At 46.3% G+C, this 26,658-nt stretch overlaps 1 long non-coding RNA gene across 1 annotated transcript in view; it reads right to left on the bottom strand.

Moving 5' to 3' along the window:
- Nucleotides 1-1,058: 1,058 nt before the first annotated feature.
- Nucleotides 1,059-26,658, bottom strand: part of LOC135040582 (uncharacterized) — a 35,898-nt gene continuing 10,298 nt past the window's right edge. The window contains exons 2-3 of the long non-coding RNA XR_010234791.1: nucleotides 4,162-4,380; nucleotides 1,059-2,709 (exon numbers count right to left, since the gene is read on the bottom strand). This is a non-coding gene — a long non-coding RNA (uncharacterized LOC135040582). The remainder of the gene's footprint in view (nucleotides 2,710-4,161; nucleotides 4,381-26,658) is intronic.

A 26,658-nucleotide genomic window follows, 5' to 3' on the forward strand; every position in this document is an offset into this window, starting at 1 on the left:
GGCTTGGCTCCCCCTCCTCCCGAGTACCCAGTTCGGGGGACGGAGTTTTGCGGAAGACGCGATTGCGTCGTGACGTCACGACGCACTGCGTCATTCCGTGAAACTCCGCCCCCTGAGCTGGGTACTCGGGAGTAGGGGGGATTTTAAAGTGTTCAAGAAGTGCCGAGGCGGGCGCCCCGTGCGGTTCCACGGCTCGCCCGCCGCAAGAAACGGCACTGTTCACAACCAACCCTCCCATACACAGCACTCACCTGGCTGCTGACACTGTGACATCTGCCTCTGCTTGGATACAGATGTGTCCACATACATCTTGCCTCAATATTCCATGAAGCAGGAGTTTCCTGGCATGGGTCAGCAGGCAGCTCTGCTAACGTCGGGTACCCTTTTTGATAAAAAAAAAGCATCTTATTTGCATTGCTATGTGGCTAGGATGACAAGCAGCTTCTGCTGTTTAAAATGATATGAAGCATGCCTATATTATGTGTGTGACTGTGGCTGTATCTGCATACGAAATGCTACGTTACAGTGATTTCCAGGAATACACTAACATTTAATTTTGTATGCAGAAACAGCCACAGTCACACACAGAATATAGGCATGCCGCATATCATTTTAATCAGCAGAAACTGCTTGTGCTGCTAAATGCCCTAGACAATTGCCTAGTTTGCCTGTGCCTAAGGTCGTCTCTGGTTGCAGCCCACCCAAAAAACAAATGGGAACAGGTGTAGATGAGAGAGACAGACCTTGTACAGAGAGGAGGGGGCAAGTTGGAAGACACTTGAGAAAAGTGAAGAGATGTAGGTTGATGCGGTTTTGTCAAGGACATTCAAAATATTATAAGTACTTGATATTGATTCCCGAAAACCAGTCTATGAAGAGCTGCCAGTCAGGGATATATAGCATGGTGTATATATACGTAGTTTTGTTATGTAATAGTTCTTTAGATAAAATTAATTGCAACAGGAGGTCCTTTAACATATGAGCTAAAACTAAGATTAAAAGCAAAAAAATGGATTGGTTTGAATAACATATGAACTTTATTAAATACAAATTGCTTTATTGTCCACTCAATAAGACATTACAAATTATTAAAAAAAATCAGAAGACGACAAAGGCTACAGAAAGAAAAACCCCAATAGAATAATATTTTCCCCCCTCTTCTGCAACATACAGGGGAGAGTCACATACAGAGTGGGCATGTGTAATATTTCATTTAAAAGGACAGTATCTCACATGAATGAATAAAGAGACACAGGGTTACATCAACAGTACTTTAGAGAGTTATATGCTTAAAGACCTTATGGACCCTAGCATAGAGAATTTTGTTATGTTTATTTGAGATGACGGATAAGGAGCCATATTTGATACTATCCAGGGCCACAGTCACTAAAACTGAGACTAAGCAATACAAAAAGTATGTTCATTCAAAGTTTATCATTTTACGTGTGATTAATCAAAGCCTGGAGAAAGATTTATAATAATGCAGCAGATGTCCCAAAATGCAAAAAAATTGCATAAAACATTTTGAAAAAGGAAACCGACAATTTCACACAATGTAATTAAGATGAGAACTGCAAAATTAGTTTGAGAAGTGCAGGTTCTTGTATCTTAGGATAACACTTCACAATAGGGCATGTAGTTATGTGACCGCGGTCAGGAGACCGCCAGTCACAATACTGGCACCTACAACCCACAATGCTGACAGTGGGCTTGCTGACTAACAAGGGCTGTTACCCACGACACCCATAGAGTGGGAATAGAGCCTGTGGTGAGCCCGTAAGGGGCTTTGTTGCACTCCACCACCTCCCCACGCCGGACATCTCAATGCCAGGATCCTGGCATCGGTATGCTGACCCGATACACACCCCACAATAGGCCTGCAGCACTGCATTAACATTTATCAACGCTTAAGAGCTGCTTTTTATTTTTGTAACTCCAGCAAATCTCTCACAAAAGAGGTTTACGTTATGAAAGTCCTGAGCTTTAATAAAACGGTTATCCCTGATAAGCTGTACGAATCAGTTTTATGCTATAGTAATGGTGCCCATGCACGGTGCGATTCTCGCATACTATTTGATCATTTTAGTTCAAATAGCATCACGTCTTGTACAAATCGCACTGTGTATTGTCTCATGTGATGCGTGCTCCCGTCTAGTCCATATCGAAAGGCAGTGTGTACCCACCGTAAAGGTTGAGTTCATATAGCAAAATTACATGTAGAATCATTGATCCCAATGAGTCATGCTTATAGGGTGTCTTTGGTACATGCTGCATCTTCACGCACAACAAAATCAAATTCTGTTACCTACCCCCATGGTGTCCATTCTAAGTACGATAGGAACATTTTGGATAAATAGTGCTCAGAATCTGAGACTGCGCAGGCAACCACTTTGCTTGACCTTAGTTAGTTAATCTAAATGTCAAGAGGCATATACTGTAAGTATGGTATACATGTATTTTCACAGGCAATATCCAAATCTTAGTAAGAGAGAATGTACCCTTCCTGTAACTTACAGTATATTGGAAGGTACCAAGTAGTTTGGGGACAAAGCATAAGACGGAGATCCAATGGTTTCAAACAAGGCATGTAATAACCAAAGTGACTTCTAGTATCAGCAAAAGGGGGTATAATAGTCTTTACAATTAGTCAGTTAAAAAAAAATACCCACAAAAAAAAGACACCTAGACTGATCCTGCCAGATACTCCACCTACACATGGGATGACAAAAGAAGAAATGTTAAAGGACTACTGTATAATTATATTATTATAATTATTATTATCCTTTATTTATATGGCGCCACAAGGGTTCCGCAGCGCCCAATTACAGAGTACATATGCACATAATCAAAACAGGAAAACAGTGACTTACAGTTGAAGACAATATAGGACAAGTACAGGGTAACTAAGCATAACTACACCAGTAAATGACATACAGATAAGTTCCAAGGTGGCCAAAAAACGGCGGATTTGGGCAGTTGTGGATTATTAAAGTTAGAAAAGGATAAGCACATGAGGGAAGAGGGACCTACTTGTATAAAATGCTAACTTTAAATAGCCAGATCCAATACAGAGCTGCTGACAAATACCTGTTCATGCAGTGAAGTGTTGTTAGATATACAGGTTGAGTATCCCTTATCCAAAATGCTCGGGACCGGAAGTATTTTGGATATCGGATTTTTCCGTATTTTGGAATAATTGCATACCCTAATGAGATATCCTGGTGATGGGACCTAGGGGGTAATTCCAAGTTGATCGCAGCAGGAATTTAGTTAGCAATTGGGCAAAACCATGTGCACTGCAGGGGAGGCAGATTTAACATGTGCAGAGAGAGTTAGATTTGGGTGTGGTGTGTTCAATCTGCAATCTAATTTGCAGTGTAAAAATAAAGCAGCCAGTATTTACCCTGCACAGAAATAAAATAACCCACCCAAATCTAACTCTCTCTGCACATGTTAAATCTGCCTCCCCTGCAGTGCACATGGTTTTGCCCAATTGCTAACTAAATTCCTGCTGCGATCAACTTGGAATTACCCCCCTAAGTCTAAGCACAGAATGCATTTATGTTTCATATACACCTTATACACAGCCTGAAGGTCATTTTAGTTAATGGCCCTCTCATTCCGAGTTGTTCGCTCGCTAGTTGCTTTTAGCAGCATTGCACACGCTAGGCCGCTGCCCTCTGGGAGTGTATCTTAGCTTAGCAGAATAGCGAATGAAAGATTAGCAGAACTGCTACTAAATAATTCCTTGCAGTTTCTGAGTAGCTCCAGACCTACTCCTAGATTGCGATCACCTCGGTCCGTTTAGTTCCTGGTTTGACGTCACAAACACGCCCTGCGTTAGGCTAGCCACTCCCCTGTTTTTCCAGCGTTTTTTAGCACACTGGAAATAAAAGTATATACAGCGCTAAAAAACTGGATATGGAAAAACAATCACAATTTATTATAAAAATTGTTGCAACAAATAGACCATTAAATTCATATATAAATAAATTTTTCATATAAAAATGTGTCAAACAGGGCAGGCACAGCAAGTTTGTTTGGTGTATTACCACACGAGGAAGCCGGACATGATGCACTGATGAGAATCCCTGGAATTATGCCACAGTCCTGGGTGCAGTTTTCAATGCTAGCAGATTAAAGTCCAAATGTAAGGCAAACCTTTATTTGCTTGGTTCCGGACCAGATTCAGTCCTATTCAAAGCTGGATCTCTGGCGCCTTTGTGGACTTCTGCAAATTTCCCAATTGCTGATGGACTTCTAGGCTTGTTCTGGGTATAGATGATAAATTCAGTGATGCACGGCTCCTCCAAACCAACGCGTTTCGCTGTATCCACAGCTTTATCAAGGCCCCCGCGCATTTACCCGTGTTTTAAGGGCCTAGTGGAAAAGGGGTATAAGATACAATGTAGAGAACTAAGGGTGCCTGTGCGAAATAACTATGAATTTATAAAAAAGCAGCTGCTTGGCACTCTGGGGCAGATGTATTAAGCCTGGAAAAGTGATAAAGTGGAAGGTGATAACGCACCAGCCAATCAGCTGCTGACTGCCAAGTTACAGGCTGGTTTTGAAAAATGACAGTTAGGAGCTGACTGGCTGGAGCATTATCACCTTCCACTTTATCACTTCTCCAGGTTTAATACATCTGCCCCTCTGTCTTCAGAATCAAAAAGATAATATGACCATAAACATCTTTGATATAGATTTAGCAGCTGAAATTCCATTAGCGGCGTGTAAAGTGTAGATGTTCTCTTCCTATATATCAATTTTCTGTAGACATTTAAGTTTGCCGATAAAGAAACTAGTGATGTGCACCGGACATTTTTCGGGTTTTGTGTTTTGGTTTTGGATTCGGTTCCGCGGCCGTGTTTTGGATTCGGACGCATTTTAACAAAACCTCCCTGAAAATTTTTTGTCGGATTCGGGTGTGTTTTGGATTCGGGTGTTTTTTTTAAAAAAAACCCTCAAAAACAGCTTAAATCATAGAATATGGGGGTCATTTTGATCCCATAGTATTATTAACCTCAATAACCATAATTTCCACTCATTTTCAGTCTATTCTGAACACCTCACACCTCACAATATTATTTTTAGTCCTAAAATTTGCACCGAGGTCGCTGGATGACTAAGATAAGCGACCCAAGTGGCCGACACAAACACCTGGCCCATCTAGGAGTGGCACTGCAGTGTCAGACAGGATGGCACTTCAAAAAAATAGTCCCCAAACAGTACATGATGCAAAGAAAAAAAGAGGCGCAATGAGGTAGCTGTGTGACTAAACTAAGCGAACCAAGTGGCCAACATAAACACCTGGCCCATCTAGGAGTGGCACTGCAGTGTCAGACAGGATGGCACTTCAAAAAAAATAGTCCCCAAACAACACATGATGCAAAGAAAAAAAGAGGTGCACCAAGGTCGCTGGATGGCTAAGCTAAGCGACACAAGTGGCCGACACAAACACCTGGCCCATCTAGGAGTGGCACTGCAGTGTCAGGCAGGATGGCACTTCAAAAAAATTGTCCCCAAACAGCACATGATGCAAAGAAAAAAAGAGGCGCACCAAGGTCGCTATGTGACTAAGCTAAGCAACACAAGTGGCCGACACAAACACCTGGCCCATCTAGGAGTGGCACTGCAGTGTCAGGCAGGATGGCACTTCAAAAAAATTGTCCCCAAACAGCACATGATGCAAAGAAAAAAAGAGGTCGCTCCACAGGTATAGAATGTAGATGGATAGTGTACTTGACGACACAGAGGTAGGTACAGCAGTGGCCTTCCGTACTGTACTGCTATATATACTGGTGGTCACTGTGTCAGCAAACTGCAAAACTAAAATGCACCACAGGTATAGAATGTAGATGGATAGTATATTTGACGACACAGAGGTAGGTACAGCAGTAGCCTTCCGTACCGTACTGCAATATATACTGGTGGTCACTGTGTCAGCAAACTGCAAAACTAAAATGCACCACAGGTATAGAATCTATATGGATAGTATACTTGACGACACAGAGGTATGTACAGCAGTGGCCTTCCGTACCATACTGCTATATATACTGGTGGTCACTGTGTCCGCAAACTGCAAAACTAAAATGCACCACAGGTATAGAATCTAGATGGATAGTATACTTGACGACACAGAGGTAGTTACAGCAGTGGCCTTCCGTACCGTACTGCTATATATACTGGTGGTCACTGTGTCAGCAAACTGCAAAACTAAAATGCACCACATCTATAGAATCTAGATGGATAGTATACTTGATGACACAGAGGTAGGTACAGCAGTAGCCTTCCGTACCGTACTGCTATATATACTGGTGGTCACTGTGTCAGCAAACTGCAAAACTAAAATGCACCACAGGTATAGAATCTAGATGGATAGTATACTTGACGACACAGGTAGGTACAGCAGTGGCCTTCCATACCATACTGCTATATATACTGGTGGTCACTGTGTCAGCAAACTGCAAAACTAAAATGCACCACAGGTATAGAATGTAGATGGATAGTATACTTGACGACACAGAGGTAGGTACAGCAGTGGCCTTCCGTACCGTACTGCTATATATACTGGTGGTCACTGTGTCAGCAAACTGCAAAACTAAAATGCACCACAGGTATAGAATGTAGATGGATAGTATACTTGACGACACAGAGGTAGGTACAGCAGTGGCCTTCCATACCGTACTGCTATATATACTGGTGGTCATTGTGTCAGCAAACTGGCAAAACTAAAATGCACCACAGGTATAGAATCTAGATGGATAGTATACTTGACGACACAGAGGTAGGTACAGCAGTGGCCTTCCGTACCGTACTGCTATATATACTGGTGGTCACTGTGTCCGCAAACTGCAAAACTAAAATGCACCACAGGTATAGAATGTAGATGGATAGTATACTTGACGACACAGAGGTAGGTACAGCAGTGGCCTTCCGTACCGTACTGCTATATATACTGGTGGTCACTGTGTTAGCAAACTGCAAAACTAAAATGCACCACAGGTATAGAATGTAGATGGATAGTATACTTGACGACACAGAGGTAGGTACAGCAGTGGCCTACTGTACCGTACTGCTATATATTATATACTGGTGGTCACTGGTCAGCAAAACTCTGCACTGTACTCCTCCTATATATATATATTATACTGGTGTTCCCCAGTCCCCACAATAAAGCAGCACACTGAGCACAGATATGGAGTGTTTTTCAGGCAGACAACGTATACTGGTGGTCACTGTCTGCAAAACTCTGCACTGTACTCCTGCTATATAATACAGCTGCTCCCCAGTCCCCACAATTAAGCAGTGTGAGCACAGATATATGCAGCACACTGAGCACAGATAAGGAGCGTTTTTCTCAGGCAGAGAACGGATAAAACTGGTGGTCACTGATCAGCAAAACTCTGCACTGTACTCCTCCTATATTAATATAAAGCTGCTACCCAGTCCCCACAATGATATAAGCAAGCACAAATATTTGCATCAACTCAACAATGAATAAACGGAGAGGACGCCAGCCACGTCCTCTCCCTAACATTTCCAATGCACGAGTGAAAATGGCGGCGACGTGCGGCTGCTTATATAGAATCCGAATCTCGCGAGAATCCGACAGCGGGATGATGACGTTCGGGCGCGCTCGGGTTAACCGAGCCATACGGGAGAATCCGAGTATGCCTCGGACCCGTGTAAAAAGGGTGAAGTTCGGGGGGGTTCGGTTTCCGAGAAACCGAACCCGCTCATCACTAAAAGAAACACTTTTAAAGTTACAATACTGGTCAATCGTACACTTCTAATAAGCTCCTTCCTCTTAGTTGACCCCCAGCAGCTACACTATGACACCGTTTTTCCCCTGGCTTCACGATTTTTGTAGGAAGCCTTGTAAACTGATGCTGCACCAGGGACGCACAGTCAGGGGAGGCATCCTCCCCTGTCTTTAATGATTACAATAATAAAAGAATATACCTATGACACTGTTTGTGTCATAAGTATATACTTTAGCCTTTGCATTATTTTTATCATTTTTTACCTACTAAAAAACTGTTTTAAAAGTGTTTTGGAGGCACCGCTCTCGGTGCTTCCCGCTGTCAACGACACAGGGCTGGAAGCGGGGGCATGGCCAAGCATCGGGCAGTCATAGCCCATTAAAAAAAAAAAAACAGAAGCGGCACCTCTAGAAGTGCTGCTTTGACAGGGGTGTGCTGACAGCAAGCACATGCAAGCACGCCCCTGTCACTGAGTTTCATGTGATTGGGCAGTGGGCACAGGGGTTAAAGTGGGCCGCAACTGGGCGATAGGGGAGTACAAAGTTAAAACTGTGGCGGGCTGCGAGTATCAGAGGGGCCCCTAGGTTCAGGGGCTCAAATACCCTAAAAGTACATTTTAAAATGACTGCGCCAGCCAACCGGTCGCAACATAAACCCCCTTCCCCCGTTGCTTCCACTTACTACCGTAACTTGCTCCGGTCCTGACTCCCAGCAGTCCATACTTCTTTGCTAAAAATGCTAACGAATGACGCTGCAACGTCCTGACGCTGCAGCTGCCCTTCCTTGCTTGTCCCTTCCGCTGCGGCCCGGACCACCTAAGATGAGTGCAGGAAGAAATGCCACCCTCCCTCCAGGCACTGAGCCTGCTTCAGGCAGCAGCACCACCGCTGTCAGACTCTGCTCGCTACACAGACACCGTGGCAGTCCCTGAGGCAGCATCCTTAGCCTGCATTACGTCGGGTGTGGTAAGTTAACATTGTATTTTTACTTTTTACTTTATTTTACATTGGAAGCCTGGCTGTGATTACTTCCTGTTACAACTGAATGGTGGGGTCAAAGGTGAAATCTTTGGGAGCACCAGGGAATGTCCTGCTCTGGGATCAGGCTCCTGGCGCACTCACTACATCCCAGCGCTGGTTCTGTTACAACCCCAATAGTCACCATTCTACTTCCAGCTGGGGTCTCTCCAGGTGTGACCTGGAAGCAGCCGGGAGAACCGAGCCCTGAGGTCAGGAGACTGCAGCTGGCAGAGGGGCCCTTCACCATCACTTTGACATTTTTCTGAGCACGGACTCAGAACATGCTATTCAATATATTATAATATATATATATACATATGCAATGTGAAAGAGAGGAATATGGCGCCCAGGGATTAAAGCAACCCTTACTACTAAAGATAGTCCTCAAGAGGTTTAATTGCATTCTATCTTCAGTTCCTCCTAACAAGGAACTTAGTGGTACTAGGCAGCCCATCTAAGAAAGCATTTAGCAATATTACGTTATTCTTCAATATAACAGCGCAGAAGGAGAGTTCTTTTCGTTTGATATATATATATAATATACTGTATGTATATGTATGTGTGGGTGCTGGGGTCGAGGGGATAACGCTGTACTGGGCCCCAAGGTTTCTGTTGCCGGCTCTGGCCCTCCTCCCCCCTCATCAGCGGCGCTAGGTCACTGTCAGGGAGCAAAGATGGATTACAGGGGAGCGGGTGGTATGTTCGCCCTATGGGGACCCTCCCACCCTACCCTCCCACCCTGCCGCAATTATTGCCCTGATGCCTGGCTGGCTCTCAGCAGCAGTGTTTAACATGATGTTAACTGCACATAAATAACTACAAGTTTCTGCTGTAAGACTCCTGGCAGCAGGACTTGTAGTTCTTTATGTTCAGTTACCGCAAACAAGTGCAAGGAGGTAGAACTACACCCCCCAGGAGCTAGGTACTGACAGCGATCTTCCGCTGTGTGGGTGAGCACTGATATACACCTACGTTGTGTGCTACTGGGTCTGTTTCCAGGGGAATTGGTATCCCGCTCACCAGGACATTGGTGCTGTGTTTGCGCTTTGCAGCATTGTCATCGATGTGGGCTGGGACATGCACAAATGAGCAGCCTGGGGAAAGAGTTGGTTCTGTGCTCCCACATAGCACACACTGAGTCACAAATACTTTTTTTCAAATACTGAGGGGAACTGCTGCAGGAGGGTCACAGGAGCAAGGAGCTACTGCTGTGACACAGGCAGGGAGCTGCAGGAGGGACACACAGGCATGGATCTGCTGCAAGGACACAGGGGTAGGGAGATACTGGTGGGACACAGGGCACTTCAGCTGGCAACACACAGGCTGGAGCCCTGAGCAACCATGTTAGTCCTGCATGCAGTTAGGAGACAGGGCAGGATGGTGGCGTTGAGGGAGCCAGGGCAGGATGGTGGCATGGAAGGAGACAGGGCAGGATGGTGGCGTAGAAGGAGACAGGGCAGGATGGTGGCGTCGAGGGAGACCGGGCTGGATGGTGGCGTCGAGGGAGACAAGGCAGGATGGTGGCAGCCATTTGCATGGGCAGAGGCCATTAGTGGTGGTGGTAGTGGGCATCGGCTAGGGGGCAGTAGCAGGCTTCGGCTCGGTGGTGGTAGGGGTCATTAGCTGGACTCATTGGACATTATGGCTGCAGTGCCTCACCAGCCACTGACCTCACCGCACGCCACTGTGCTGCAATACAGCCTATGAGGGGCTTGCAACGTCTTATTGGTCCTTCTGCTTACACCCATTTTATAATGCGCACTATACTACAGAAACCAACAAAAAAAACAGGTTCAGTATGCAGTTCTCTCCAGGAAGGAGCAGGTCAGTGATATGCTCATTTAACCACATGTTACATACTAATTATCATCATATAATTGGACACTGATGTTGCTGAATGAAATTACAAACATACCACATATGTAGAAAAAAAACAAGGTTTATGGTAAGAACTTACTTTTGTTAAATCTCTTTCTGCGAGGTACCCTGGGCTCCACAGGGAATGACATTGGGGTGCAGAGTAGGATCTTAACCCGAGGCACCAACAGGCTCAAAGCTTTGACTGTTCCCAGAATGCCTAGCGCTGCCTCCTCTATAGCCCCTTCTCTGTGCACAGGAGCTCAGTTTTTGTTAACCAGTCCAATGCAGTAGTAGGCAAAAGAGACGACAACTGTTAGTAGCCACATACACCACACACTCACGACAGGAGAGGGTGTCAGTGGCTAATGCTATTCCAACCCAAAGTAGCTAAGTGCGTCAGGGTGGGCACCCTGTGGAGCCCAGTGTACCTCGCAGAAAGATTTAACAAAGGTAAGTTCTTACCATAAATCTTGTTTTCTGCTGCGGGGTACACTGGGATCCACAGGGCATGACATTGGGGATGTCCTAAAGCAGTTACTTATGGGAGGGGACGCACTGTAGCGGGCACAAGAACCCGGCGTCCAAAGGAAGCATCCTGGGAGGCGGATGTATCAAAGGCATAGAACCTTATGAACGTGTTCACTGAGAACCACGTAGCCGCCATGCACAATTGTTCAAGGGTCGCACCATGGCGGGCCGCCCAAGAAGGTCCAACCGACCGAGTAGAATGGGCCTTTATAGTAGCAGGAGCTGGAAGGCCAGCCTGTACATAAGCATGTGCAATCACCATTCTAATCCATCTGGCCAGGGTCTGCTTGTGAGCAGGCCAGCCACGTTTGTGAAACCAAACAGAACAAAGAGAGAATCCGACTTCCTGATGGAGGCAGTTCTCTTCACGTAGATACGGAGAGCCCGTACCACATCCAAAGACCTTTCTTTGGAAGGCAAATCAGGAGAGGTCAAGGGCAGAACCACGATCTCTTGATTAAGGTGGAAAGAAAACACCACCTTAGGTAAATATCTGGGACGTGTTCTAAGAACCGCCCAATCACAGTGAAAAATCAGAGGGTGACCTACAAGACAAGGCACCCAAATCTGACACCCATCTAGCTGAAGCAATAGTTAACAGAAACACTACCTTAAGAGTAAGCCACTTAAGGTCAGCAGATTCAAGAGGCTCAAACGGAGACCCTTGCAATGCCTCCAGAACCACCGACAAGTCCCAAGGGGCCACAGGCGGGATGTAAGGAGGTTGAATCCGCAACACACCCTGAGTGAACATATGCACATCAGGTAATGTCGCAATATTTCTCTGAAACCAAACCGACAAGGCAGAAATATGAACCTTGATGAAGGCCAAACGAAGGCCCAAGTCCAGGCCTTGTTGTAGAAAGGCCAAAAGTTTAGTAAACTTGTAAGCATCATGATTGTTAGGTGCGCACCAAGCAAAGTAAGAATTCCAGACCCTATGATAAATCCGGGCAGAAGCCCGTTTCCGGGCCTTCAACATGGTTTGAATGACCGCCTCAGAAAATCCTTTAGCCCTTAAGACGGAAGCTTCAAGAGCCACGCTGTCAAAGCCAATCTGGCTAAATCCTGATATACACAGGGGCCCTGAACGAGGAGATCTGGGTGCTGTGGAAGTAGAAGGGGACGCTGTATCGAGAGACCCTGAAGATCGAGAACCAATGCCATCTGGGCCATGCTGAAGCGATCAGAAGTCGGATTCCACCTTACTGCTTGAACTTCCTTATTATTCTGGGCAGGAATGACACCGGAGGTAACACGTATGGCAGCCGAAAGTTCCATGGAATTGCCTGTGCATCCACGAATGCTGCTTGAGGATCCCTTGTCACTGCCCCGAACACCGGAACCTTGTGATTGTGCAGAGATGCCATCAGGTCCACATCTGGAAGGCCTCACTTGTCCACAAGGAGTTGCAAAACTTCTGGATGGAGGCTCCACTCTCCAGTGTGTACGTCCTGACGACTGAGAAAGTCTGCTTCCCAGTTTAGGACCCCCGGAATGAACACTGCCGATATGGCTGGTAGATGGCGTTCTGCCCACTGAAGAATCCGGGATACTTCCCTATAGCCCTGCGGCTTCGAGTGCAGCCTTGATGATTTATGTACGCCACCGTGGTGGCGTTGTCTGACTGCACTTGAACAGGTCTGTTCTGTATTAGATGCTGGGCCAAGTTCAATGAGTTGAACACCGCCCGCAATTCCAGAATGTTTATCGGGAGGAGAGACTCCTCCTTGGTCCACTGACCCTAAAGGGAGTGTCGCTCCAACACCATGCCCCAACCCCTCAGACTGGCGTCCGTCGTCAGAAGGACCCAGTTGGAGATCCAAAAGGGACGACCCCTGCTCAATCGTTGGTCCTGAAGCCACCAGCTCAGTGACAGACGGACCTACGGAGACAATGAGATCATTTGAGACCTGATCCAGTGAGGCAGGCCATCCAACTTGGCAAGAATAAGCCTCTGGAGAGGACGGGAATGGAATTGAGCATACTCCACCATGTCGAAAGCCGACACTATGAGACTTAACACTTGCATTGCCAAATGTATCGACACTTGCGGACGAGATAGGAAGCATCGAAACCTGTCCTAGCGCTTCAGGACTTTCTCCTGAGACAAGAACAACCGCTGGTTGTGAGTGTCCAACAACACTCCCAGGTGCACCATGCTCTGAGTAGGGACCAGGGAGGATTTCTTCGTTGATGAACCACCCGTGGGCTTGCAGAAACTGGAGCGTCAGATACAGATGACGTAGGAGAATCTCTGGGGAATTTGCCAGGATCAACAAGTCATCCAAGTACGGTAGGATCCTGAACCCTTGACGGTGGAGTACAGTTGTCATTACCGCCATGACCTTGGTGAAGACTCACGGAGCCGTGGTCAAACCAAAAGGTAGTGACCGAAATTGGTAATGGAGGTTGCCAACCGCAAACCTCAGGTACTGCTGATAAGACACTGCAATGGGAATATGCAGGTAAGCATCCTGTATGTCCAGTGAGTCCATATAGTCCCAAGGCTCCAATGCCAGAACAATAGAGCGAAGAGTTACCATACGAAACTTGGAGGCCTTCACAACTTTGTTCAAGGACTTGAGGTTGAGAATGGGCCGGGAAGACCCATTCGGTTTCGGGACTAGGAACAGCGGTGAATAGTACCCCTTGCCTCTCTGAGCCAGAGGCACCTGTGTCCAGGAGGAACTGTACCACTGAATTAAGAGTTTTTGCCTTCATCTGATCCGAAGGTACATCTGTCAAGCAAAATCGATGAGGGGGGCGTTTCTTGAAGGATACTGCGTAACCTCGAGTGACGACTTCCCATACCCAGGCATCGGAAGTGGTCTTCAACCATTCCTGTGTAAACCCTAGAAGTCGGCCCCCCACTCTGGGATCCCCCAGAGGGAGGCCCGCCACGTCATGCGGCAGGCTTGTCTATTTTGGAAGCAGGCTGACAGGCAGCCCAGGCCCGTTTGGGCTTGTTGGGTTTGGAAGTGCAAACCTGTTTTGAGTACACCTGACCCTTTGCTTTCCCTGAAGGACGAAAGAAGCAAAAGGAAGTACTCAGCCTTCGGCACTGAAGGAACAGTACTAGGAAGACGTGCTGTTTTAGCAGACGCTAAGTCAGCCACTATCTTGCTGAGGTCTTCTCCGAAAAGAATATCTCCTTTGATAGGGAGTACTTCCAGGGTTTTCTTAGAGTCCATGTTCACAGACAAGGACCACAACCAGAGAATTCGGCGAGCCAAAATGGACGTAGTAGAAGCCTTGGCCGCCAGAATACCGGCATCAGAAGCCACCTCTTTAATGTAATGAGACATTGTAACAATATATGACAGGCATTATCTAGCATGATCAGAAGCATGGGAAGGCAACTCCGCCTCCAGCTTCTGAGCCCACGCTTATACAGCTTCTGCAGCCCATGTTGCTGCAATAGTGGGCCTATGCACCGCACTGTTTAGGGTGTAGATAGCCTTCAAATAACCCTCCACACGCTTGTCCGTCGGCTCTCTCAAGGACGTGACGGTAGTTACGGGCAGAGCTGAGGATACCACCAGCCGCACCACCTGCGAATCCACTGGCGGGGGTATTTCCCAATTTTTACTAAGCTCCGCAGCGAGGGGTTAGCAAGCCAGCATCTTCTTGTGATGCGTAAACTTCTTTCCTGGATTTTCTCAAGACTCCTGACGTATGTCAACTAAATGTTCAGAGTGAGGTAAAACTTGCTTAACCACCTTCTGACGTTTGAACCTGTCCGGTTTCTTTGGGGCAGCGTCAGGTTCCGGTTCAGTATCAACCTGAAGAATGAGCCTGATAGCCTCTAACAAGTCAGGAACATCCACCTGCGAAACAACTTCTCCATCAGAAGCATCAGGATCAGAGTCTGTGGGATCCGTATAATCACCATCCTCATTGGATGAGGTGCCTGGGACGTTGGTGGATTGTGAGGAAGTAATTGCCCGCTTAGAGGACCCCTTGGTCTTAGGCGGGTGAGGGTGAGACTTTTGAGTAGTCAGTGATTGGTTCAATTGCTGTAACTGAGTGGACAGTTGATCTGCCCATGGCGGGTAAACCGCGGGGACCATAAGTGGTTGTACTGGCACAGGAGGTCCCATAGGGGGCGTTAGTCTAGTTACCAGCGTATTCAATAGTGTGGAGAAGGTAGCCCAAGGTGGGTTATTTTGCACCCCCATTGCTACAGTCCCACTGGGGGCAAGGAACCCCCAGAACCTGAACCCTCAGCTGCTATGTTATCCTCAAATGTGTCTGCAGCGTCAACACCACGCAATGTGGGATCAGCCCCAGCTCCATTGCCCTTTGTAGCTGACATAATCAAAAGCTCAATGCAAGGCATCACAGTACAATATCAGCAGAACAATACCTGACAAATCCCCCTGTGTAGTGTATCAGCACACACAGAGAATTCAAGAGGTATATGGTGACTAAAAATCACAGAGAAAAATACACACTGAGTATATCCTGTGAACTGCCTATAGCCCCTCAGGTTATAGAATATAGGGATAGCAATCTGAGTGAGAGACACGAAATGGAGGCCACACAGCAGCTACATGCACGCACACACACACACACACACACACACACACACACACACACACACACACACAGTCACAGTTTGTACAATGCAGAAATTATGACATGCAATAAAACTGCCCTGGACTAGCAATACAGAGTAGTACTATGTATAGCTATACACTTAATTAGATATAACAATGCACAGTAAAGACTGGATGTATATCACAGGGTACTTGTAATAAATAACCCTGACTAAATGCACTTTTTCTTAACCAGCACTGTCAGCAGACATGTAGAATACTTAAGTGCCCTGTAAAATGCACAGCGCTGACAGGCAGGCGGCTTTACAGAGGAGGATTTGCCCAAACAGTCCCAGGAATAGTGCTGCTCTGTGTAATGGCGCCCAAACACTGACTGGGAGTGAGGGAAACATAGATATGCAGCTCCAGGGTGGTAACATTTACTCTAAATGGCGCCCCGGGGCTGGGGGAGGGGCTACAGGTCAAAGCCTTATCCCCCTGCTGGACTTCACCACCAGGTACTGGGGGCTTAATAAAATGGTTTTGTGAGAGAAAACTGACCTGTGCATATGCCCTGGTGGTCTAGTGGGTCCCTGTACTGCCACAGTGTCCCCACCGGCCACGCGGGATCGTGATTTACAGCGGGTCCCGGTTAGGGGACCCCTTACCTCCCTCCCTGTAGTGCAGCCATGCGATCCGGGAGAACAGCGGCCGTGTGTGTGACTAACATTAGAAGAAAACCGGAGCCTCCGCTGTAGGTACCCAGCAACCAGGGCATATGAGTGTACAGCACCGCTGGGGGAGGTGATGGAGCTGCAGCAGGAGATGTCTCACTGACATCTAACACTGCTAGTGTCTCTGCTTCAGCCCTTGAAGTCTTAAATTTTCTTTAAAAGCTTCTTTTAATGCTGCTGGAGCAGCCCCCCTGTTAAGTGCCTGCTTACTGCATGGCACCAACTACAAAACTGAGCTCCTGTGCACGGAGGCAGGGCTATAGAGGAGGAGGCGCTAGGAATTCTGGGAACAGTCAAAGCTTTGAGCCTGTTGGTGCCTCGGATCAAGATCCTACTCTACACCCCAATGTCATTCCCTGTGGAGCCCAGTGTACCCCGCAGCAGAAATCCATTATAAATGCTAGTATGATTCTCTATCAAGGCATTCTCTATCCTTTAACAATAGGATGCATTGGAAAATGTGGTGTGGACTATCACATTAATCAGTTCAATGCAATCACTACTGGGAACTCCACTTTGAGGCCTGGCACAGAGAAGTAGTGTGTAACCTAACAATTTCCAAACTAATACAGTAAGCTTTATAATACCTGTAATGTATTAGACTCTTACTCACGTTGTCCCTAACTATACAAGAGAGAACAGAAAAATCGTTTATATTAATAAACAATTAAGGAGCGCATAAAATTTACAATTTTTATTACATATAAACATACATTGTAGACTTTATATAAAATCAGCAGTGAGTAGACATACTAATATCAAATCATTTCACTGATAAGATTAATCTCATATAGCCAAAGTTGCAGTCCAGTTTAATGTCGTTATTTCTGGTGAAGTCGCAAGTTGGTATACTAGTATACTTGGTAATAGAGCTCGATTTATGATTTTATAAAGGATGGATCATGCTCACCCCGATAATAAAGAAGTGACCCGCACTTGTTGTGGGTATAGACGCTGATTCCCGTCAATAGCCAGGCAGAAGTATCCCTTTTCACGGTGTAGCCGAGTGGGAGGCGGAAGCACGTCCGCAGTGTGATGTCTGCTGATGGGGCTTTTTTAGGCACAGCGGCAGGCGGTGTAATTGGAGTTGATCCGTGTGGTGACAACCTTCAATTAACGGGGGAAGAAAATAGTCAGCTTGTGGCAGAGGGGATGTCTTTCAAGCAGTGGACTCGCAAATAGATGCCCTCTACGCATTTCTCCACTTTGGCAAACGGCGGTTTCTTCAGGAGGAGTATATCCACAGTAGACAGGTGTAGAGGTATTTAAGTCCCTTATAGCCAATCGGCTCAGAGTAAGTTCATACACACCTGGATGTGGTGATTTAGTTACTACTCACTGCACATGTATAAAACAAGCTAGCATTATACAAGTAAAGATACTTTAGTGCATATATAGGTGCTTTTACAACAGATGCATCAATCACTTCAATTAAAAATGTATATTTTAATATATATTAAATGTCAAATGGCTACATTTATATACGGCATCCCAGAGGAGACCCAAGTCTATTCTATCAGTATATCTATTCTAAATGACAATACCGACATTTAGCAGAGTTTTGCTCAGGAGCCACAATGGCTCAGCTGGTAAGCAACCGGAGAATAGTGCAGAGGGTCATTGGTTGGGACCCAACCGGTCTCAACAATTTTTTTTTTTTAAATTACATTGTTTATATTATTAAACCAGTTACTAGAGGGGGCCCTTATTTTGTCATTGAACTAACGATCATATGTACAATTCTAAGTCTTAGGCGGATATTTATTAGGAGCTTATATACGAAAACCGCCTTTTTAAACTAAGAATAAGGGATATCAAAAACTTATATATTAGGTTTTAATTTTTGTTGTAGCAGAGACCCAAGACCCTTGTACTACTTTATATGAACATCAGTGGAAGCAGAAGCAGAGGATTCAGATGTTATTTAGCTCAATGTTTTCATTTAAGCCTAAAGGAAATAGGGTATCTAGGTTACAGATCCAGTAAGCCTCTCTTTTACAGAGGAGGTTGAACCTGTCTCCACCTCTGTATGTCTTATTTATATGTTCGATCGCCTATTTAAGCACTTGCTACGTTTTAAGAACATCACTATCAGACAACCGATTTGTACAACTTCCAAGCAAATGACTTGATTTTTCAGCTATGCCTTTTGTATCATCAGGTTAAGCTACTTATTTATGGGAATTTTTTATTTTTTTTATTTTTTTTTGTACACAGACATGGGCCAGTATTTACTAAAAATCCGAGTTTGGCCGATTTGTGTTTTTTTTTCTAAGTCCCAATCCGGGAATTTACTAAGCACCAATCTCGGCAGTGTCTGGTCTATTCGTAATGGTTTGAATGACAACCTTCCGAAATACGAATGAATAGACCATCGGTCAAATGCGGCTGTTATTTCATACAATACGGGCATTCACTATTCATTCGTATTTGGGTGTTAGTTTCTGAGTGCTCAAGTGCGGGTCTGTTTTTTTTCGATTCATTAAAAAAAGCAGCAAAAAAATGGACCTGCTTTTTCCAGTCGAGTTTGGATAACCATGCACGGATCAGTGAGATCTGTGCATGGTTATCTATGGGAAAGGGTCTGTTTAGTGTAAAAATGGGGAAAAAAATTGTGTGGGGTCCCCCCTCCTAAGCATAACCGGCCTTGGGCTCTTTGAGCCGGTCCTGGTTGAAAAATATTGGGGGAAAAATGACAGGGGTTCCCCCATATTTAATCAACCAGCATCGGGCTCTGCGCCTGGTCCTGGTTCCAAAAATACGGGGGACAAAAAGCGTAGAGGTCCCCCGTATTTCTGAAACCAGCACCGGGCTCCACTAGCTGGGGAGATAATGCCACAGCCGGGGGACACTTTGATATAGGTCCCTGCAGCCGTGCCATTAAAACCCCAACTAGTCACCCCTGGCCGGGGTACCCTGGAGGAATGGGGACCCCTTCAATTAAGGCCCCCCCCCCTCCAGCCACCCAAGGGCCATGGGTGAAGCCCGAGGCTGTCCCCCCCCATCCAAGGGTGGTGGATGGGGGGCTGGTAGCCTTGTAATGAATTTGTGAATATTGTTTTTAGTAGCAGTACTACAAGTCCCAGCAAGCCTCCCCCGCAAGCTGGTACTTGGAGAACCACAAGTACCAGCATGCGGAGGAAAACCGGGCCCGCTGGTACCTGTAGTACTACTACTAAAAAAATACCCCAATAAACAGGACACACACACCGTGACAGTACAACTTTATTACATACATGCACACCAACATACACACATACTTACCTATGTTCCCACGAGGCTCGGTCCTCTTCTCCATGTAGAATCCTAGGGGTACCTGTGAAAAAAATTATACTCACAAAATCCAGTGAAGAATCCGGCCTTTGAATAATCCACGTACTTGGCAAAAAAATAAAACGGAAACCCGACCACGCACTGAAAGGGGTACCATGTTTACACATGGGACCCCTTTCCCTGACTGCCAGGAACCCCCTGACTCCTGTCAAAGAGGGTCCCTTCAGCCAATCAGGGAGCGCCACGTCGTGGCACCCTCCTGATTGGCTGTGTGCTCCTGTTGTGTCTGTCAGGCAGCACACGGCAGTGATACAATGTAGCGCCTATGCGCTTCATTGCAGCCAATGGTGGGAACTTTGCGGTCAGCGGTGAGGATACTTTCGGTAACTAATTTGGGTGACTAGTTGGGGTTTTAATGGCACGGCCGCAGGGACCTATATCAAAGTGTCCCCCGGCTGTGGCATTATCTCCCCAGCTAGTGGAGCCCGGTGCTGGTTTCAGAAATACGGGGGACCCCTACGCTTTTTGTCCCCCGTATTTTTGGAACCAGGACCAGGCGCAGAGCCCGGTGCTGGTTGATTAAATATGGGGGGACCCCTGTCATTCCCCCCCCCATATTTTTTCAACCAGGACCGGCTCAAAGAGCCCGAGGTTGGTTGTGCTTAGGAGGGGGGACCCCACCCCACGCAATTTTTTACAGATTTTAAAAGACTTTAATAAACTTTTTAAGGTACACAATGAAGCCCTGCACGGATCTCACAAATCCGGCCGGGATTCCTTGTGTTTTTTCAGGCAGTGTTTTACTCATCACTCCCGTAAAACACTGCCTGATATTACGAATCACATCGACATCGGAAAAAACGATTGTGCAAAACTCGGCAGCTTAGTAAATGATCGCATCAGGATTCAAAAAGTTGCAGTAAAATGCACCCGATACCATTCGTGTTCAAACTAGTGATGTGCACCGGACATTTTTCGGGTTTTGTGTTTTGGTTTTGGATTCGGTTCCGCGGCCGTGTTTTGGATTCGGATGCGTTTTGGCAAAACCTCACCGAAATTTTTTTGTCGGATTCGGGTGTGTTTTGGATTCGGGTGTTTTTTTTAAAAAAACCTAAAAAAACAGCTTAAATCATAGAATTTGGGGGTCATTTTGATCCCATAGTATTATTAACCTCAATAACCATAATTTCCACTCATTTCCAGTCTATTCTGAACACCTCACACCTCACAATATTATTTTTAGTCCTAAAATTTGTACCAAGGTCGCTGTATGGCTAAGCTAAGTGACACAAGAGGCCGACACAAACACCTGGCCCATCTAGGAGTGGCACTGCAGTGTCAGGCAGGATGGCACTTCAAAAAAATAGTCCTCAAACAGCACATGATGCAAAGAAAATAAGAGGCGCACCAAGGTCGCTGTGTGACTAAGCTAAGCGACACAAGTGGCCGACACAAACACCTGGCCCATCTAGGAGTGGCACTGCAGTGTCAGACAGGATGGCACTTCAAAAAAATAGTCCTCAAACAGCACATGATGCAAAGAAAATAAGAGGCGCACCAAGGTCGCTGTGTGACTAAGCTAAGCGACACAAGTGGCCGACACAAACACCTGGCCCATCTAGGAGTGGCACTGCAGTGTCAGACAGGATGGCACTTCAAAAAAATTGTCCCCAAACAGCACATGATGCAAAGAAAAAAAGAGGCGCACCAAGGTCGCTGTGTGACTAAGCTAAGCGACACAAGTGGCCGACACAAACACCTGGCCCATCTAGGAGTGGCACTGCAGTGTCAGACAGGATGGCACTTCAAAAAAATTGTCCCCAAACAGCACATGATGCAAAGAAAAAAAGAGGCGCACCAAGGTCACTGTGTGACTAAGCTAAGCGACACAAGTGGCCGAAACAAACACCTGGCCCATCTAGGAGTGGCACTGCAGTGTCAGACAGGATGGCACTTCAAAAAAATTGTCCCCAAACAGCACATGATGCAAAGAAAAAAAGAGGCGCAACAAGGTCGCTGTGTGACTAAGCTAAGCGACACAAGTGGCCGACATAAACACCTGGCCCATCTAGGAGTGGCACTGCAGTGTCAGACAGGATGGCACTTCAAAAAAATTGTCCCCAAACAGCATATGATGCAAAGAAAAATGAAAGAAAAAAGAGGTGCAAGATGGAATTGTCCTTGGGCCCTCCCACCCACCCTTATGTTGTATAAACAGGACATGCACACTTTAACGAACCCATCATTTCAGCGACAGGGTCTGCCACACGACTGTGACTGAAATGACTGGTTGGTTTGGGCCCCCACCAAAAAAGAAGCAATCAATCTCTCCTTGCACAAACTGGCTCTACAGAGGCAAGAAGTCCTCCTCATCATCATCCTTCGATTCCTCACCCCTTTCACTGTGTACATCCCCCTCCTCACAGATTATTAATTCGTCCTCACTGGAATCCACCATCTCAGATCCCTGTGTACTTTCTGGAGGCAATTGCTGGTGAATGTCTCCACGGAGGAATTGATTAGAATTCATTTTGATGAACATCATCTTCTCCACATTTTCTGGAAGTAACCTTGTACGCCGATTGCTGACAAGGTGAGCGGCTGCACTAAACACTCTTTCGGAGTACACACTGGAGGGAGGGCAACTTAGGTAGAATAAAGCCAGTTTGTGCAAGGGCCTCCAAATTGCCTCTTTTTCCTGCCAGTATACGTACGGACTGTCTGACGTGCCTACTTGGATGCGGTCACTCAAATAATCCTCCACCATTCTTTCAATGGTGAGAGAATAATATGCAGTGACAGTAGACAACATGTCAGTAATCGTTGGGAGGTCCTTCAGTCCGGACCAGATGTCAGCATTCGCTCCAGACTGCCCTGCGTCACTGCCAGCGGGTGGGCTCGGAATTCTTTGCCTTTTCCTCGCACCCCCAGTTGCGGGAGAATGTGAAGGAGGAGATGTTGACGGGTCACGTTCCGCTTGACTTGACAATTTTCTCACCAGCAGGTCTTTGAACCTCTGCAGACTTGTTTCTGCCGGAAAGAGAGATACAACGTAGGTTTTAAATCTAGGATCGAGCACGGTGGCCAAAATGTAGTGCTCTGATTTCAACAGATTGACCACCCGTGAATCCTGGTTAAGCGAATTAAGGGCTCCATCCACAAGTCCCACATGCCTAGCGGAATCGCTCTGTTTTAGCTCCTCCTTCAATGTCTCCAGCTTCTTCTGCAAAAGCCTGATGAGGGGAATGACCTGACTCAGGCTGGCAGTGTCTGAACTGACTTCACGTGTGGCAAGTTCAAAGGGTTGCAGAACCTTGCACAACGTTGAAATCATTCTCCACTGTGCTTGAGTCAGGTGCATTCCCCCTCCTTTGCCTATATCGTGGGCAGATGTATAGGCTTGAATGGCCTTTTGCTGCTCCTCCATCCTCTGAAGCATATAGAGGGTTGAATTCCACCTTGTTACCACCTCTTGCTTCAGATGATGGCAGGGCAGGTTCAGGATTGTTTGGTGGTGTTCCAGTCTTCTGTATGCGGTGGCTGAATGCCGAAAGTGGCCCGCAATTCTTCGGGCCACTGACAGCATCTCTTACACGCCCCTGTCGTTTTTTAAATAATTCTGCACCACCAAATTCAATGTATGTGCAAAACATGGGACATGCTGGAATCTGCCCAGATGTAATGCACGCACAATATTGCTGGCGTTGTCCGATGTCACAAATTCCCAGGAGAGTCCAATTGGGGTAAGCCATTCTGCGATGATCTTCCTCAGTTGCCGTAAGAGGTTGTCAGCTGTGTGCCTATTCTGGAAAGCGGTGATACAAAGCGTAGCCTGCCTAGGAACGAGTTGGCGTTTGCGAGATGCTGCTACTGGTGCCGCCGCTGCTGTTCTTGCTGCAATACATCTACCCAGTGGGCTGTCACAGTCATATAGTCCTAAGTCTGCCCTGCTCCACTTGTCCACATGTCCGTGGTTAAGTGGACATTGGGTACAACTGCATTTTTTAGGACACTGTTGACTCTTTTTCTGAGGTCTGTGTACATTTTCGGTATCGCCTGCCTAGAGAAATGGAACCTAGATGGTATTTGGTACCGGGGACACAGTACCTCAATCAAGTCTCTAGTTGCCTCTGAATTAACGGTGGATACCGGAACCACGTTTCTCACTGCCCAGGCTGCCAAGGCCTGAGTTATCTGCTTTGCAGCAGGATGACTGCTGTGATATTTCATCCTCCTCGCAAAGGACTGTTGGACAGTCAATTGCTTACTGGAAGTAGTACAAGTGGTCTTACGACTTCCCCTCTGGGATGACGATCGACTCACAGCAGCAACAACAGCAGCGCCAGCAGCAGTAGGCGTTACACTCAAGGATGCAACGGAGGAATCCCAGGCAGGAGAGGACTCGTCAGACTTGCCAGTGACATGGCCTGCAGGACTATTGGCTTTCCTGGGTAAGGAGGAAATTTACACTGAGGGAGTTGGTGGTGTGGTTTGCAGGAGCTTGGTTACAAGAGGAAGGGATTTAGTGGTCAGTGGACTGCTTCCGCTGTCATCCAAAGTTTTTGAACTTGTCACTGACTTATGATGAATGCGCTACAGGTGACGTATAAGGGAGGATGTTCCGAGGTGGTTAACGTCCTTACCCCTACTTATTACAGCTTGACAAAGGCAACATACGGCTTGACACCTGTTGTCCGCATTTGTGTTGAAATAATTCCACACCGAAGAGCTGATTTTTTTTGTATTTTGACCAGGCATGTCAATGGCCATATTCGTCCCACAGACAACAGGTGTCTCCCCGGGTGCCTGACTTAAACAAACCACCTCACCATCAGAATCCTCCTTGTCAATTTCCTCCCCAGCGCCAGCAACACCCATATCCTCATCCTGGTTTACTTCAACAGTGACATCTTCAATTTGACTATCAGGAACTGGACTGCGGGTGCTCCTTCCAGCACTTGCAGGGGGCGTGCAAATGGTGGAAGGCGCCACCTCTTCCCGTCCAGTGTTGGGAAGGTCAGGCATCGCAACAGACACAATTGGACTCTCCTTGGGGATTTGTGATTTAGAAGAACGCACGGTTCTTTGCTGTGCTTTTGCCAGCTTAAGTCTTTTCATTTTTCTAGCGAGAGGATGAGTGCTTCCATCCTCATGTGAAGCTGAACCACTAGCCATGAACATAGGCCAGGGCCTCAGCCGTTCCTTGCCACTTTGTGTCGTAAATGGCATATTGGCAAGTTTACGCTTCTCATCAGACGCTTTCAATTTTGATTTTTGGGTCATTTTACTGAACTTTAGTTTTTTGGATTTTACATGCTCTCTACTATGACATTGGGCATCGGCCTTGGCAGACGACGTTGATGGCATTTCATCGTCTCGGCCATGACTAGTGGCAGCAGCTTCAGCACGAGGTGGAAGTGGATCTTGATCTTTCCCTATTTTAACCTCCACATTTTTGTTCTCCATTTTTTAATGTGTGGAATTATATGCCAGTATCAATAGCAATGGCCTACTACTATATATACTGTACTGCGCACAACTAAAATGCACCACAGGTATAGAATGTAGATGGATAGTATACTTAACGACACAGAGGTAGGTACAGCAGTGGCCTTCCGTACTGTACTGCTATATATACTGGTGGTCACTGTGTCAGCAAACTGCAAAACTAAAATGCACCACAGGTATAGAATGTAGATGGATAGTATACTTAATGACGACACAGAGGTAGGTACAGCAGTGGCCTTCCGTACCGTACTGCTATATATAGTATACTGGTGGTCACTGTGTCAGCAAACTGCAAAACTAAAAAGCACCACAGGTATAGAATGTAGATGGATAGTATACTTAATGACGACACAGAGGTAGGTACAGCAGTGGCCTTCCGTAACGTAATGCTATATATACTGGTGGTCACTGTGTCAGCAAACTGCAAAACTAAAATGCACCACAGGCATAGAATGTAGATGGATAGTATACTTAATGACGACACAGAGGTAGGTACAGCAGTGGCCTTCCGTACCGTAATGCTATATATACTGGTGGTCACTGTGTCAGCAAACTGCAAAACTAAAATGCACCACAGGTATAGACTGTAGATGGATAGTATACTTAATGACGACACAGAGGTAGGTACAGCAGTGGCCTTCCGTACCGTACTGCTATATATAGTATACTAGTGGTCACTGTGTCAGCAAACTGCAAAACTAAAATGCACCACAGGTATAGAATGTAGATGGATAGTATACTTAATGATGACACAGAGGTAGGTACAGCAGTGGCCTTCCGTACCGTACTGCTATATATACTGGTGGTCACTGTGTCAGCAAACTGCACAACTGAAATGCACCACAGGTATAGAATCTAGATGGATAGTATACTTGACGACACAGAGGTAGGTACAGCAGTGGCCTACTGTACCGTAATGCTATATATTATATACTGGTGGTCTCTGGTCAGCAAAACTCTGCACTGTACTCCTCCTATATAATATTATACTGGTGGTCCCCAGTCCCCACAATAAAGCAGCACACTGAGCACAGATATGGAGTGTTTTTCAGGCAGACAACGTATACTGGTGGTCACTGTCAGCAAAACTCTGCACTGTACTCCTGCTATATAATACAGCTGCCCCCCAGTCCCCACAATTAAGCAGTGTGAGCACAGATATATGCAGCACACTGAGCACAGATAAGGAGCGTTTTTTTCAGGCAGAGAACGGATAAAACTGGTGGTCACTGATCAGCAAAACTCTGCACTGTACTCCTCCTATATTATACAGCTGCTCCCCAGTCCTCACCACAATTAAGCAATAAAGCACAATCAAGTTCAACAATAACGGAGAGGACGCCAGCCACGTCCTCTCCCTAACATTTCCAATGCACGAGTGAAAATGGCGGCGACCCGCGGCTGCTTATATAGAATCCGAATCTCGAGA

This window comes from Pseudophryne corroboree, chromosome 1 (assembly GCF_028390025.1).
Source record: "Pseudophryne corroboree isolate aPseCor3 chromosome 1, aPseCor3.hap2, whole genome shotgun sequence".
In the NCBI taxonomy this organism is placed as follows: Eukaryota; Metazoa; Chordata; class Amphibia; order Anura; family Myobatrachidae; genus Pseudophryne; species Pseudophryne corroboree.